At 36.4% G+C, this 14,364-nt stretch overlaps 1 protein-coding gene across 1 annotated transcript in view; it reads right to left on the reverse strand.

Moving 5' to 3' along the window:
• BAZ2B (bromodomain adjacent to zinc finger domain 2B) overlaps positions 1-14,364 on the reverse strand; it is a 365,031-nt gene that overhangs the window by 309,867 nt on the left and 40,800 nt on the right. The window lies entirely within an intron of this gene.

The raw sequence follows: 14,364 nt of genomic DNA on the forward strand, positions 1-14,364 counted from the left end.
TCAGCATGTATTTTCTTCACTGACAGCCACTTCTCATGGATATAGTTTGTAATCATATGAATAAATTATTTTATAAAACAACAAATCCCAACTGCATATAATATTGTTCAACTCCTCTTAGAATGGTTCACTTGGGAGATGATGAGACCTCAGAGTGACCATGCTCTCAGACTACAGGGTGACCTCAGAATTTTTCACGTCACACTCATCCCAGGAACCCTTTGTCTTTTTTTTTAATATATCATTATCATGTTATAGTGAATATTATTTAATTTTCCATAAATAAACATTTTAAACTTTTGTATATGATATAAGAATAGTTTTCTGGTTGGCAAAAAAATAGTAATAGTAATTTTGTTCAAAAATATGAATGCTCATAATCAAACAATGGGATTTATGGTACACATTTCAAAAATGTTGAAGATCAAATGGTATAACAACTGTGAATATACTTAAGGATTATAATTTAGTTAATTTATATTATTCTACCAGTTCAATATGCAAATTGTAACCTTCTAATTGCTAGTTCCAAAGACTCACATTGTACATAAAGAATCTTCAACAGCTGTCAAAATTGTCCACTTTTTCTTTCCTATAAATGTCTCAATTGGGAAAGATAAACACAAAAAGATAGAAATATGTGGCTTTCATTAAAATAGGAAAGATAGAAATTAGACAACATTGCATCCTGTACAGCATCCTGGGTCCCTAGAATCCTCATGGAAATAACACAGTTGCCAGTGATACTAACCAAACAGAATGAAGGGTTTTTTCCAGAGATAAACAGCACCTACTTTATACTTCTGTGAGGAGGGGAGTGTATAGCTTCCTAACTTCTCCCATTGCTTGAGATTCTGGAAAGTGTCTGCCAGCTAACCAGATATATGTATACAACATACACCTAGCATGGGGGAGTTTACTGAGAGGTAGGTGAGTTACTGGTCAAATCCCAAGTTTCCCTAACCATTTGTCCAGAACTAGGTCCCAGACTTCCTTGAAGGCTCCCTCAACATATGTGCAACCACACTTGCATTGGGGAGGTTCTTGAACTGAACATGCTCAAAGGACCACACTTACAAATCCATTTCTCCACAGTCCACACCTTGATCCTTGATGAGTTATCATTTAGCTGGTAATCATGAGGTATATATTTTTGTATATTTTGTAACTGGGGATCATAGATCCTCAGACATATATAGGTATGATTTTACAGAACACAGTCTGTTCCTTTTGACCATCATGATGGGCTTAGGGCTTTTTACAGATTCAACTAGTTCTAGTTATTATAATCATGATCTTTTCATGTTTGAATTATCAAAATTCAGCCAATAAAAGGTCTTTGTCAGTACTTTACTAAACCTCTTGGAAACTATTCTTGCTTTTTCACAACAATAATATATTCCAGACCAGTCTTATTTTTATTGACGGCAAACATAAATGCAGTGTTCTCCAAAGAATTCTGGCTCATTTTAGTTGACAATAGTATCTGCACAAGGCCAACAAAGAAGATATTTAAACTCAGAGAGATTTAGTTTCCTCTGTACAATGAGTATTTTAGAACACACTGAGCACTCAGATAATGTTTTCTAAATACCATTACCCATTATACAGAACCAGGGCTCCTTGAAGAAATGGCTCATTTTAAGTCTGGGTGAAGAAACGAACAAGAGAGGCATAGAGTATCTTATAACAGAAAGAAAAGAAGTACGCAAAAAAAATGAGCTACCTAGAAAAAAATTTAACAAAAGAAGTGCAAGACTTGTACACTTGAAACTATAAAACATTGTTGAAAGAAATTAAGAAGATCTAAACAAATGGAAAGACAGCCAATATTCACAAATTGAAATGCTTAACATAGTTAAAATGGCAATGTTCCCCAAACTGATTAAGTGATTCAGGACAATCTCCATCCAAATCCGAGCTGTTTTTTTTTCCTCCCAGAAATCAACAAGCTGATCCTAATATTCATATGAAATACAAGGGACCCAGGAAAACCAAAACAGTCTTGTTAAAGAAAGAACAAGGTTGAAAGACTCACACTTCACAATTTTGAAACTTACTACAAAGCAACAGTAATCAAGAAAGTATGGTACTGGCATAAGGACACTTATACATCATTGAAAAGGAATTGAGAATACAAAACTAAACCGTTATAATCTATGGTAAATTGATTTTTGATAAGAGTACCAAGAGAATTAAGTGGGGAAAGAAGAACATTTTTAACAAATGGTCTTAAGGAAACTGGATATCCACACACAAAAAATTTAGTTGGACCTTTACCTCACACCCAAAAAATTTAGTTGGACCTTTACCTCACACCATAAACAAAAATTAAACATGGTCTCAGAACGGATCAAACTCAAAATGGATCACAGACCTAAGTATAATAGTTAAAACTATAAAACTCTTAGAAGAAAACATAGGAGTAAATCTTCATTACACTGAGTTAGGCAACAATTTCTTAGATACAACACCAAAAAGGCAAAAGCAACTGAAAAAAAAGAAAGATTAATTGGACTTTATTAAAATAAAAACCTTTTGTGCTTCAGAGAACACAAGTAAGAAAGTGAAAAGACAACTCACAAAATGGGATAAAACATTTGCAAACTATATATCTAACAAGGGACTTTTATCCAGAATATATAAAAAAACTTACTGCTACAAAAAAACTAAAAATTAAAAATGGACAAAGAGTCTAAATAGACATTTCTTCAAATAAGAAATGCAAATGGCCAATAAACACATGAAAGATGCTCAATATCATAAATTATTAGGGAAATACAAAATAAAATACCACATCATACTCATTAGGATAGTAAATGAAAATGACAGACAGTAACAAGCATCAATAAAGACAGAGAGAAATTGGAACCCTCATATCAATACACTGCTGGTGGCAAGGTAAAATTGTGTAGCTGCTTTTGAAACAGTCTGGCAGTTCACCAAAATGTTAAATATAGAACTACCATGTGAACCAGAAATTCCACTCCTGGGTATATACCCAGGAGAATTCAAAACACATGCTCACACAAAATCTTGTGCAAGAATGTTCACAGAAACACTATTTGTAATAGGCAAGAAGTAGAAACAACCTATGTCCATCAACTGATGAAATGATTAACAAAATGGGGTATATCTGTACACTGGGATATTAATTGGCAAGAAAAAAAGAATGCCATACCAGTACATGTTTCAACAAGGATGAACCTTGAAATCATTATGTTAAGTGAAAGAAACCAGTAAAAAAAAAAAAACTCCACATTTTTGTGATTCCATTTAGATGCAGCATCTAGAAGAGGCAAATTTACAGAGACAAAATAAATTAGTGGTTGCCTAGGACTGGGAAAGTAGGGGTGTGGAGAGGAGCGGGAATTGAGAATGACTGCTAATGTCATTTTGGAGTTTGAAAATATTCTAAAATTAGATAGTAGTGATGGTTGTACAACTCTGTGAATATATTAAAAACCACTAAGCTATACAAGTTAAGTGGGTCAATTTTATGGTATGTGAAATACATTTCAATAAAGCTATGAAAAATGCATAATCTGAATTTAATGAGAAAACAATAAGGCAGATCCAATTTTAAAGAAATTATATAAACTTTGGACTATATACTTCAAAAATGTCACTTTCATAAAACACAAAGGCTAAGGAAGTATTCCACGTCTAACAAGACATGACAATTAATGGAATGTGACTACACATGAGAAAAATAATTGTTATAAAGAACAATTGAGACAAAAGTGACAAATTTTGAAAGGACTGCATGTTATTAGACAGCAGTATTGTGTCAATGCTGAATTGCCTGATTTTTATAATTATACTACAGTAATGAAACAGAATATCCATGTTTTTATCAGATACATGCTGAAGTAAAGGTATGGGGTCATGACGCCTGCAACTATTATTAAATAGTTCACCAAAGTCAATAATAATAATGATAATAATAATACTAATAATGTGTCTGTTATAGAAAGAGAGAGAAAGCAAATGTGGAAAATGTTAATAGTTATGAATTGAGGTGAAAAGTATAAAAGAGAAAATTCTTGTATAAGTTTGAAAGTCAATTTTTTGTTTCTCTATAATCAATTTTATCCATAGTTTATTTTATTATCATAAACTATTGATTTAAAACGTTTCTATAGTCAGTTTTATCAATAGTTTACTTTATTATCATGGTTACAAAAGACTTATCCATTCCTAGGTAATAAAGAAATTAACCCATGTTTTCTTCTAGTAACTATATGGTTTCACTTCGTACCTTTCCATTTTTCACAGTTCAATTTGGAATTTATTCTGATGGATGGCTGAGAAACATTTCACTTATAGCTTTTCCTATATGTGCATATCTAGTTTATTCCAACAATACTTGTTTAAAAGACCTTCTTTTCCCCACTGATTTTAAATGCTACTTGAACACATTGGGTCTAATTATGGATTTTCTATTGTATTAGCGAGCTCGAACCATTGTTTCAATTATAGTAGCTGTATTGTATGTTTTATAGACGTTTTAAAAATATTTTTGTTGAAATGTAGTTGATTTACAGTGTTGTATTAGTTTCAGGTAACAGTAGAGTGATTCAATTATACGTTCATTTCTTAGATTCTTTTCCATTGTAGGTAATTACAAGACATTGAGTATAGTTCTCTGTGCTATACAGTAGGTCCTTGTTCATTATCTATTTTACATATAGTAGTGTGTCTACTTTAATCCCAATCTCCTAATTTAACCCTCCCCCTCTTCCCCTCTGGTAACCATAAATTTGGTTTCTATGTCTGTGAGTCAGTTTCTGTTTTGTAAATAAGCTTATTTGTATCATTTTTTAAAATACCTGGTAAAGCTAGCCTCTCCTCATTACTCCTCTTTTCAAAATTTTCATGGTAATTCTTGCTTTTTTTGTTATTCCTAATAAACTTTATAATCTAAAGAAACAAAAAAAGAAGGTATTTGTACTGAGGTTTACATTTCAACTCATACCTTAAGAAGAACTGACCTTTTTAATGATGTTAATGTTTTATATCCAAAAATATAATATGCCTTTCTATTGGTTCATGGCTTCTTTGGGACATTTCTGTTGTGTGTGTGTGTGTGTGTGTGTGTGTGTGTGTATATATATGGTTTTAGGCATTTTGTATTGAGTTAATGCCTACATTTTTTTGGCATTATTTTTGTTTTGCTACTAAAATTTTAGTCTCCTCTTCCATTACATCTTCTAACTGCTTATTTTTGAGTCTATGAAGGTGTTAATTTTCTAATGTTGATTTTATAGCCTGATATTTATATTCTCTCATTTTTTTCACTAGGTTTTCCACGTAATTCTTTTGGGGTTTTTGGATATAGAATTATTCCCTCTGCAAACAGAAACAGTTTACCTCTTCCTTTCCAGTTTTTTATGCCTGTAAATTCTTTGTCTTTCTAAACTTTCCATGGCAATATTAGGCATTCTTATCTTTTCCTGAGTTTGTGGCAATGCTCCTATTGTTTCCCTAATAACAAAGATATTTAACACAGGGAATTAGATGAATACAAAACTGCAGGAAGGGCTGGAGGAAGGGGTTCTAAAAAGCCTTCGTTGCAGCATTATTTACAATAGCCAGGACATGGAAGCAACCTAAATGTCCAGTGACAGATGAATGGATAAAGATGATGTGGCACATATATACAACGGAATATTACTCAGCCATAAAAAGGAAAAAAATTGAATTATTTGTAGTGAGGTGGATGGACCCAGAGTCTGTTATACAGAGTGAAGTCAGTCAGAAAGAGAAAAACAAATACCATATGCTAACACATATATATGGAATCTAGAAAAATGGTACTGATAAACCTAGTGGCACGGCAGGAATAGAGATGCAGACATAGAGAACGGACTTCAGGACATAGGAAGGGAAGGGTAAGCTGGGAGGAAGTGAGAGAGTAGCACTGACATATACATGCTACCAAATGTGAAGTAGATGGCTAGTGGGAAGCTGCTGCATAGCACATGGAGGTCAGTTCAGTGCTTTGTGAAAACCTAGAGGGGAGGGATAGGGAGGGTGAAAGTGAGGCTCAGGAGGGTGGGGATATGGGGATGTGTGTATACGTATAGCTGATTCAGTTTGTTGTACAGCAGAAACTAACACAACATTGTAAAGCAACTATACTCCAATAAAGATGAAAAAAAAGGAAAAAAATATTAAAAATAAAAACTTGACTCCCAGAACAAACTCTGAATGTTTTCTTGAACCTGCTGGATAGCAGCAACAGCCAAGAGGAGCAGAAAGCCTTTACTTCACTTCTTCTTTCTACATTTTCAGAAACGCATCTCATTAGAGGTATCTAATGTATATTCAGAACTGTAGCAGCAAGGGATTCAGGAAATGTAATATTCAGCTTCCCAGTCTCTTCAGTACAAGAAGGCACCAACAGAATGTAATTTAATGGATGTTGAGTGAGCCAAACAACTCTAAAATCCCTCTGATTCCTCAATCGGAGATAGGGAAAATCTGTATGCATTGGTGAACTATTCTCCATTTCTACTCAAGTCAGGATATGAAGGACAAGTTCAGGGTAAATAATGTGACAGCAACATAAGTGAAACATTATAAAGAAAAAAACATTTCCAGAATTATGAAACCTAAGAAAGGCCATCAAGAGAAAGTAAAAAATAGGAACTTCCTAGGTAGCGCAGTGGTTGAGAGTCCACCTGCTAATGCAGGGGACATGGGTTTGATCCCTGCTCCAGGAGGATCCCACATGCCACAGAGCAACTAAGCTCGTGCGCCACAACTGCTGAGCCTGTGCTCTGGAGCCTGTGAGCCACAACTATTGAGCCCATGTGCCGCAACTACTGAAGCCTGTGTGCCTGGAGCCCATGCTCCACAACAAGAGAGGCCGCCTCAATAAGGAGCCCGCACACCACAATAAGGAGTGGCCCCCACTCACCACAACTAGAGAAAGCCCTGTGTAGCAATGAAGACCCAACAAAGTCAATAAATAAATAAATAAATAAATTTATTTAAAAAAAGATAGTAAAAAACATATCAAGTAATTATTTTTCTGGGATAATTAAGGTATACTTTTATCTAAAATAATGTACAGAAAAGTAATTATCCACATTTCCCCAAATGATTTATTATCCATCCATTTTTATATTTCCCAGAATATCATCTTATTAGAGAATAACAAAATATTAGCTTGTCTAAGTGAAAGGCTTCAATTATCTCATCTACCAGTGTTGTTCAATATATTTAGTTATGATATGAATCAAATTTAAATTTTAGCACAGAAAATTCTATAAGGACTCTGTTCACTCATTGATCTGTTTACTGTATTTCTTCCCATTTAGCAACACCAAAATCTGAAGCCTTTAATTACATTATGAATAGTGTCTAAATTTCCCCTTCAGAAAACTCTAGGTATTAACAGTTAATAGTTGACACCAGTCTTCATAATTCTCTATTGACTCTTGTTCAGAAAAACTCCAGTGGCTATGTTTGACTTACAGTGCAAGCCCTTTCTTTAAAATAGTTTCATCTGAGAAGCAGTATCTTAAAATCAGTAAAAATATTTTTATACTATTTATTTGCTGCTTCTATTACCATTTCTAAATGAATGTATTTGTGTACAACCTGAAACAGTTAAACAAATGGAAACACCTTTAAAATGAAAGATGTTTTAAAAATCCTTCTTCAATATTCCTGTATTTTCTTTTTTTTTTTAAAGAACTTTTATTGAGCTACACTTAACAGACAATAAACAGCATATATATAGATTGTACAATTTGCTTTCCCAATCTCCCAATTCATTCCCCCCCAACCCTCCCTGCTTTCCCCACTTGGTGTCCATATGTTTGTTCTCTACATCTGTGTCTCTATTTCTGTCTTGCAAACCAGTTGATTTGTACCATTTTTCTATAGTCCACATATATGTGTTAATATATGATATTTGTTTTCCTCTTTCTGACTCATTTCACTCTGTGGGACAGTCTCTAGGACCATCCATGTCTCTACAAATGTCCCAGTCTGTCTACTAACTTTGGGTTTTGTTTGCTCTTCTTTCTCTAGTTTCTTTAGGTATAAGGTTAGATTGTTTATTTGGGATTGTTCTTCTTTCTTGAGGTAGGATTGTATTGCTATAAACTTGCCTCTTAGAAATGCCTTTGCTGCATCCCATAGGTTTTGGATCTTTGTGTTTTCATTGTCATCTGTCTCTAGGTATTTTTTGATTTCCTCTTTGATATCTTCAGTGATCTCTTGGTTATTTAGTAGCATATTGTTTAGCCTCCATGTGTTTGTGTTTTTTACAATTGTTTTCCTGTAATTGATTTCTAATCTCATAGCATTGTGGTCGGAAAAGATGCCTGATATGATTTTGATTTTCTTGAATTTACCAATGCTTGATTTATGACCCAAAATGTGATCTTGGAGAATGTTCCATGTGCACTTGAGAAGAACGTGTAATCTGCTGTTTTTGGATGTAATGTCCTATAGATATCTATTAAATCAAGTTGATTTATTGTGTGATTTAAAGCTTGTGTTTCCTTATGAATTTTCTGTGTGGATGATCTGTCCATTGGTGTCAGTGGGGTGTTAAAGTTCCCCACTATGATTGTGTTACTGTCGATTTCCTCTTTCATAGTTGTTAGCATTTGCCTTATGTATTGAGGTGCTCCTATATTGGGTGCATATATATTTATAATTGTTATCTCCTCTTCTTGGATGGATTCCTCAATCTTTATGTAATGTCCTTTCTTGTCTCTTGTAACAGTTTTTATTTTAAAGTCTATTTTATCTGATATGAGTATTGCTACTCCAGCTTTCTTTTGATTTCCATTTGCATGGGATATCTTTTTCCATCCCCTCACGTTCCATCTGTATGTGTTCCTAGGTCTGAAGTGGGTCTCTTCAAGACAGCATATATATGGGTCTTGTTTTTGTATCCACTCAGCCAGTCTGTGTCTTTTGGTTGGTGCATTTAGTCCATTTACATTCAAGGTAATTATCAATATGTATGTTCCTATTACCATTTTCTTAATTGTCTTGTTTTTGTTTCTGTTTCTGTAGGTCCTTTTCTTCTCATGTTGCCTGCTTAGAGAAGTTCCTTTAGCATTTGCGTAGGGCTGGTTTGGTGGTGCTGAATTCCCTTAGCTGTTGCTTGTCTGGAAAGCTTTTGATTTCTCTGTCAAATCTGAATGAGATCCTTGCTGGGTAGAGTATTCTTGGTTGTAGGTTCTTCCCTTCCATCACTTTAAATATATCATGCCGAGAGAAGAATCAAGATGGTGGAGTAGGAGGATGTGTGCTCACTCCCTCTTGCAAGACCACTGGAATTACAACTAACTGCTGAACAACCATCGACAGAAAGACACTGGAACTCACCAAAAAAAACCCACCCCACATCCAGAGACAAAGGAGAAGCTTCAATGAGACGGTAGGAGGGGTGCAGTCATGTTAAACTCAAATCCCATAAATGCTGGGTGGGTGACTCACAAGCTGGAGAACAGTTATACCACAGAAGTCCACCCACTAAAGTGAGGGTTCTGAGCCCCACGTCAGGCTTCCCAACCTGGGGGTCCAGCAACGGGAGAAGGAATCCCCAGAGAATCAGACTTTGAAAGCCAGCAAGATTTGATTGCAGGACCTCCACAGCACTGGGGGAAACGGAGACTCCACTCTTAGAGGGCACACAAAAAAGTGTGCTCACCAGGACCCAGGAGGAAGGAGCAGTGACCCCATAGGAGACTGAACCAGATCTACCTGCTGGTGTTGGAGGGTTGCCTGTAGAGGTGGGGGGCAGCTGTGGCTCACTGAGGAGACGGGGCACTGGCAGCAAGGGTTCTGAGAAGTGCTCATTGGCATGAGCCCTTCCAGAGTCCACCATAGACAAGCAGATTAAAGTGTCACTGAGCTCTACCCACCAAATCGGATTAAAGTTTTACTGAGCTCCACCCACCCAGCCCAACCCACCATCAGTCCCTCCCATCAGGAAGCACCCACCAGCCTCCTAGACAGCTTCCTCCACAAGAGGGCAGACAGCAGAATCAAGCAGTGTCCGCAGTATTTCATCCTGTGGAACTGAAAATCACAGCCACAGAAAGACAGAGAAAATGAAAAGGCAAAAGACTTTGTAGCAGATGAAGGGACAAGATAAAACCCCAGAAAAACAACTAAATGAAGAGGAGACAGGCACTCTTCTGGAAAAAGAATTCAGAATAATGATGGTGAAGATGATCCAGGACTTTGAAAAAAGATTGGATGCAAAGATCGAAAAGTTGCAAGAAAAGTTTACCAAAGACCTAGAAGAATGAAAGAACAAACAAACAGAGATATGCAACACAATAACTGAAATGAAAAATACACTAGAAGGAACCAATAGCAGATTAACTGAGACAGAAGGGTGAATAAGTGACCTGGAAGACAGTATGGTGATAATCACTGATGCAGAAAAGAATAAAAAAAAAAGAATGAAAAGAACTGAAGACAGCCTAAGAGACCTCTGGGACAATGTTAAATGCACCAACATTCGCATTATAGGGGTCCCAGAAGGAGACGAGAGAGAGAAAGGACCTGAGAAAATACTGGAAGAGATTCTAGTTGAAAACTTCCCTAACATGGGAAAGGAAACAGCTCCCCAAGTCCAGGAAGCGCAGAGAGTCCTAGGCAGGATAAACCCAAGGAGAAACATGCCAAGACATAGAGTAGTCAAATGGACAAAAATTAAAGACAGAGAAAAGTTATTAAAAGCAACAAGGGAAAAACGACAAATAACATACAAGGGAACTCCCATCAGGTTAACAGCTGATTTCTCAGCAGAAACTCTGCAAGTCAGAAGGGAGTGGCATGAAATATTTAAACTGATGAAAGGGAAGAACCTACAGCCAAGAATACTTTACCCAGCAAGGATCTCATTCAGATTCGAGGGAGAAATCAAAAGCTTTCCAGACAAGCAACAGCTAAGAGAATTCAGCACCACCAAACCAGCCCTACAACAAATGCTAAAGGAACTTCTCTAAGCAGGCAACATAAGAGAAGAAAACAAGAAACAAAAACAAGACAATTAAGAAAATGGTAATAGGAACATACATATTGATAATTACCTTGAATGTAAATGGACTAAATGCACCAACCAAAAGACACAGACTGGCTGAGTGGATACAAAAACAAGACCCATATATATGCTGTCTTGAAGAGACCCACTTCAGACCTAGGGACACATACAGACAGAAAGTGAGGGGGTGGAAAAAGATATCCCATGCAAATGGAAATCAAAAGAAAGCTGGAGTAGCAATACTCATATCAGATAAAATAGACTTTAAAATATATCGTGCCACTCCCTTCTGGCTTGCAGAGTTTCTACTGAGAAATCAGCTGTTACCCTTATGGGAGTTCCCTTGTATGTTATTTGTTGTTCTTCCCTTGTTGCTTTTAATAACTTTTCTCTGTCTTTAATTTTTGTCCATTTGACTACTCTATGTCTTGGCATGTTTCTCCTTGGGTTTATCCTGCCTAGGACTCTCTGCGCTTCCTGGACTTGGGGAACTGTTTCCTTTCCCATGTTAGGGAAGTTTTCAACTAGAATCTCTTCCAATATTTTCTCAGGTCCTTTCTCTCTCTTCTCCTTCTGGGACCCCTATAATGCGAATGTTGGTGCATTTAACGTTGTCCCAGAGGTCTCTTAGGCTGTCCTCAGTTCTTTTCATTCTTTTTTCTTCACTCTTTTCTGCATCAGTGATTATCACCATTCTGTCTTCCAGGTCACTTATTTGCCCTTCTGCCTCAGTTAATCTGCTATTGGTTCCTTCTAGTGTATTTTTCATTTCAGTTATTGTGTTGCATATCTCTGTTTGTTTGTTCTTTAATTCTTCTAGGTCTTTGGTAAACTTTTCGATCTTTGCATCCAGTCTTTTTTCAAAGTCCTGGATCATCTTCACCATCATTATTCTGAATTCTTTTTCTGTAGGGGTGCCTGTCTCCTCTTCATTTAGTTGTTTTTGGGGGTTTTATCCTGTACCTTCATGTGGTACAAAGTCTTCTGCTTTTTCATTTTCTCTTTCTGTGACTGTGGCTTTCAGTTCCACAAGATGAAATACTGCTGATACTGCTTGATTCTGCTGTCTGCCCTCTTGTGGAGGAAGCTGTCTAGGAGGCTGGTGGGTGTTTCCTGATGGGAGGGACTGGTGGTGGGTTGGGCTTGGTGGGCAGAGCTCAGTAAAATTTTAATCTGCTTGTCTGCCAATGGGTAGGACTGTGTTCCCACCCTGTTGGTCCTTTGGCCTGAGGCCACCTAACACTGGAGCCCACAGGTTCTCTGGTGGGGCTAATGGCGGCCTCTGGGAGGGCTCATGCCAATGAGCACTTCCCAGAACCTCTGCTTCCAGTGCCCCTGTCTCCTCGGTGAGCCACAGCTGCCCCCCACCTCTACAGGCAACCCTCCAACACCAGCAGGTAGGTCTGGTTCAGTCTCCTATGGGGTCACTGCTCCTTCCTCCTGGGTCCTGGTGAGCACACTTTTTTGTGTGCCCTCCAAGAGTGGAGTCTCCATTTCCCCCAGTGCTGTGGAGGTCCTGCAATCAAATCTTGCTGGCTTTCAAAGTCTGATTCTCTGGGGATTCCTTCTCCCGTTGCTGGACCCCCAGGTTGGGAAGCCTGATGTGGGGCTCAGAACCCTCACTTTAGTGGGTGGACTTCTGTGGTATAACTGTTCTCCAGCTTGTGAGTCACCCACTCAGCATTTATGGGATTTGAGTTCAACATGACTGCACCCCTCCTACCGTCTCATTGAAGCTTCTCCTTTGTCTCTGGATGTGGGGTGTCTTTTTTGGTGAGTTCCAGTGTCTTGCTGTCGATGGTTGTTCAGCAGTTAGTTGTAATTCCAGTGGTCTTGCAAGAGGGAGTGAGTGCCATCTTGACCCTATCTCCAATATTCCTCTATTTTCTATGTTACCATATAACACTGGACAGTACGTACACAGTACTGTCCAGTGTTATATTTTATTACTTCTAAACGACAACAGTAGACTTTACCACATTAGATGTTTTTCATCCAAGTGGAAAAATTTTAAATATGCAATCATGTTAAAATCGAGTCATTCAACCCAAATTCAAAGACGGAAAGTAGATTAGAGGTTACCAGTCACTGGGTAAGAATGGGGAGTTATTGCTTAATAGTTACAGAGTTTCTGTTTGTGGTGATGAAAAAGTTTTGGAAACAGCAGATGGTTGCACAACAGTGTGAATGTCATTAATACCACTGAATTGTACACTTAAAGATGGTGAAAATGGTAAAATTTATGTTATGTCTTTGTTACCACAATTTTTTACAATGGTTAGCATGGTAAATTTTATGTTATATGTATTTTAATCACAGTCCTAATAAAATGGACAGTCACCTACCAGAAGGATTAATCCCTTAAAAATTGTTACATTTACTCATCTAAGATGTAAATATTAAGTATATTATAGTCTCAGACTTCCATTTCTGGGCTAGATTTTACCTAAGAATTTCACAGATATGTAATAATCTATAATTCATCCCAATTATTCCAGAAGTTGGCATAGTTTTCCCTGTTAAATAATTTAAATTATAATAAATGTGCTAAAACCTTTTGATTTTAGCTGAGCCAAAATACTGAGGATGAAATATTGAACAACTAAAAACCTAAGACAGACTCCTAAAAGAAAAAAGTTGTCAGCTCTTATTTGATAGAAGTCCTATACTGTGTTGAAAGGGACTCTTCAATAGTGACATGATGTATAGATATCAAAACTCATAAAATTATCAATAACCATGTGCATTTGCTTGAAAAGTAAAAAAAAAATACAATAAGAGATAAGAAAATTCTCAAGAAATAAGACAATTTCAACGCCTCTCCTTTTAGAGATAAGAAAGGAAAAAAAAGTTCCCTTTCCCTAATTTTTTCCTAAGTACTCTTTAAAAGACTATTTGCACAGTCTTTTAATATAGCACAACAGTATTTTGTTTAAAAGCAATTCTTTAAAGATAGTCTTAATTTTTGTGTAGCTATGTTTTTGCTAATTATATATAGAAAACTAAAAATTACTGATAAACCATGAAATTAACATAATTTGAAACATATCTTTAAAGACACAAATGATCACTTTTTTAAAGTATCAAAAACAGGATGGAAAAATCCAGAAGAAGAAATTACAATATATCTTAATTGTTACATTTTATTTCTGATTTCATACCTATCATTAAATATGTAGCAGGACAAAAAAAATCATAAAACAATGAATATCACATATTGTGACAATGGAGAGTCATTCGAAGAAATTACAGTCTCACAATATGTTACTTGAGCACAGTTAAATTTATTCTTAATTCAGAAGGCTCATTTCTCCCAGATCCATATTACCAACATT

Source organism: Hippopotamus amphibius, chromosome 8 (assembly GCF_030028045.1).
Source record: "Hippopotamus amphibius kiboko isolate mHipAmp2 chromosome 8, mHipAmp2.hap2, whole genome shotgun sequence".
Taxonomy (NCBI): Eukaryota; Metazoa; Chordata; class Mammalia; order Artiodactyla; family Hippopotamidae; genus Hippopotamus; species Hippopotamus amphibius.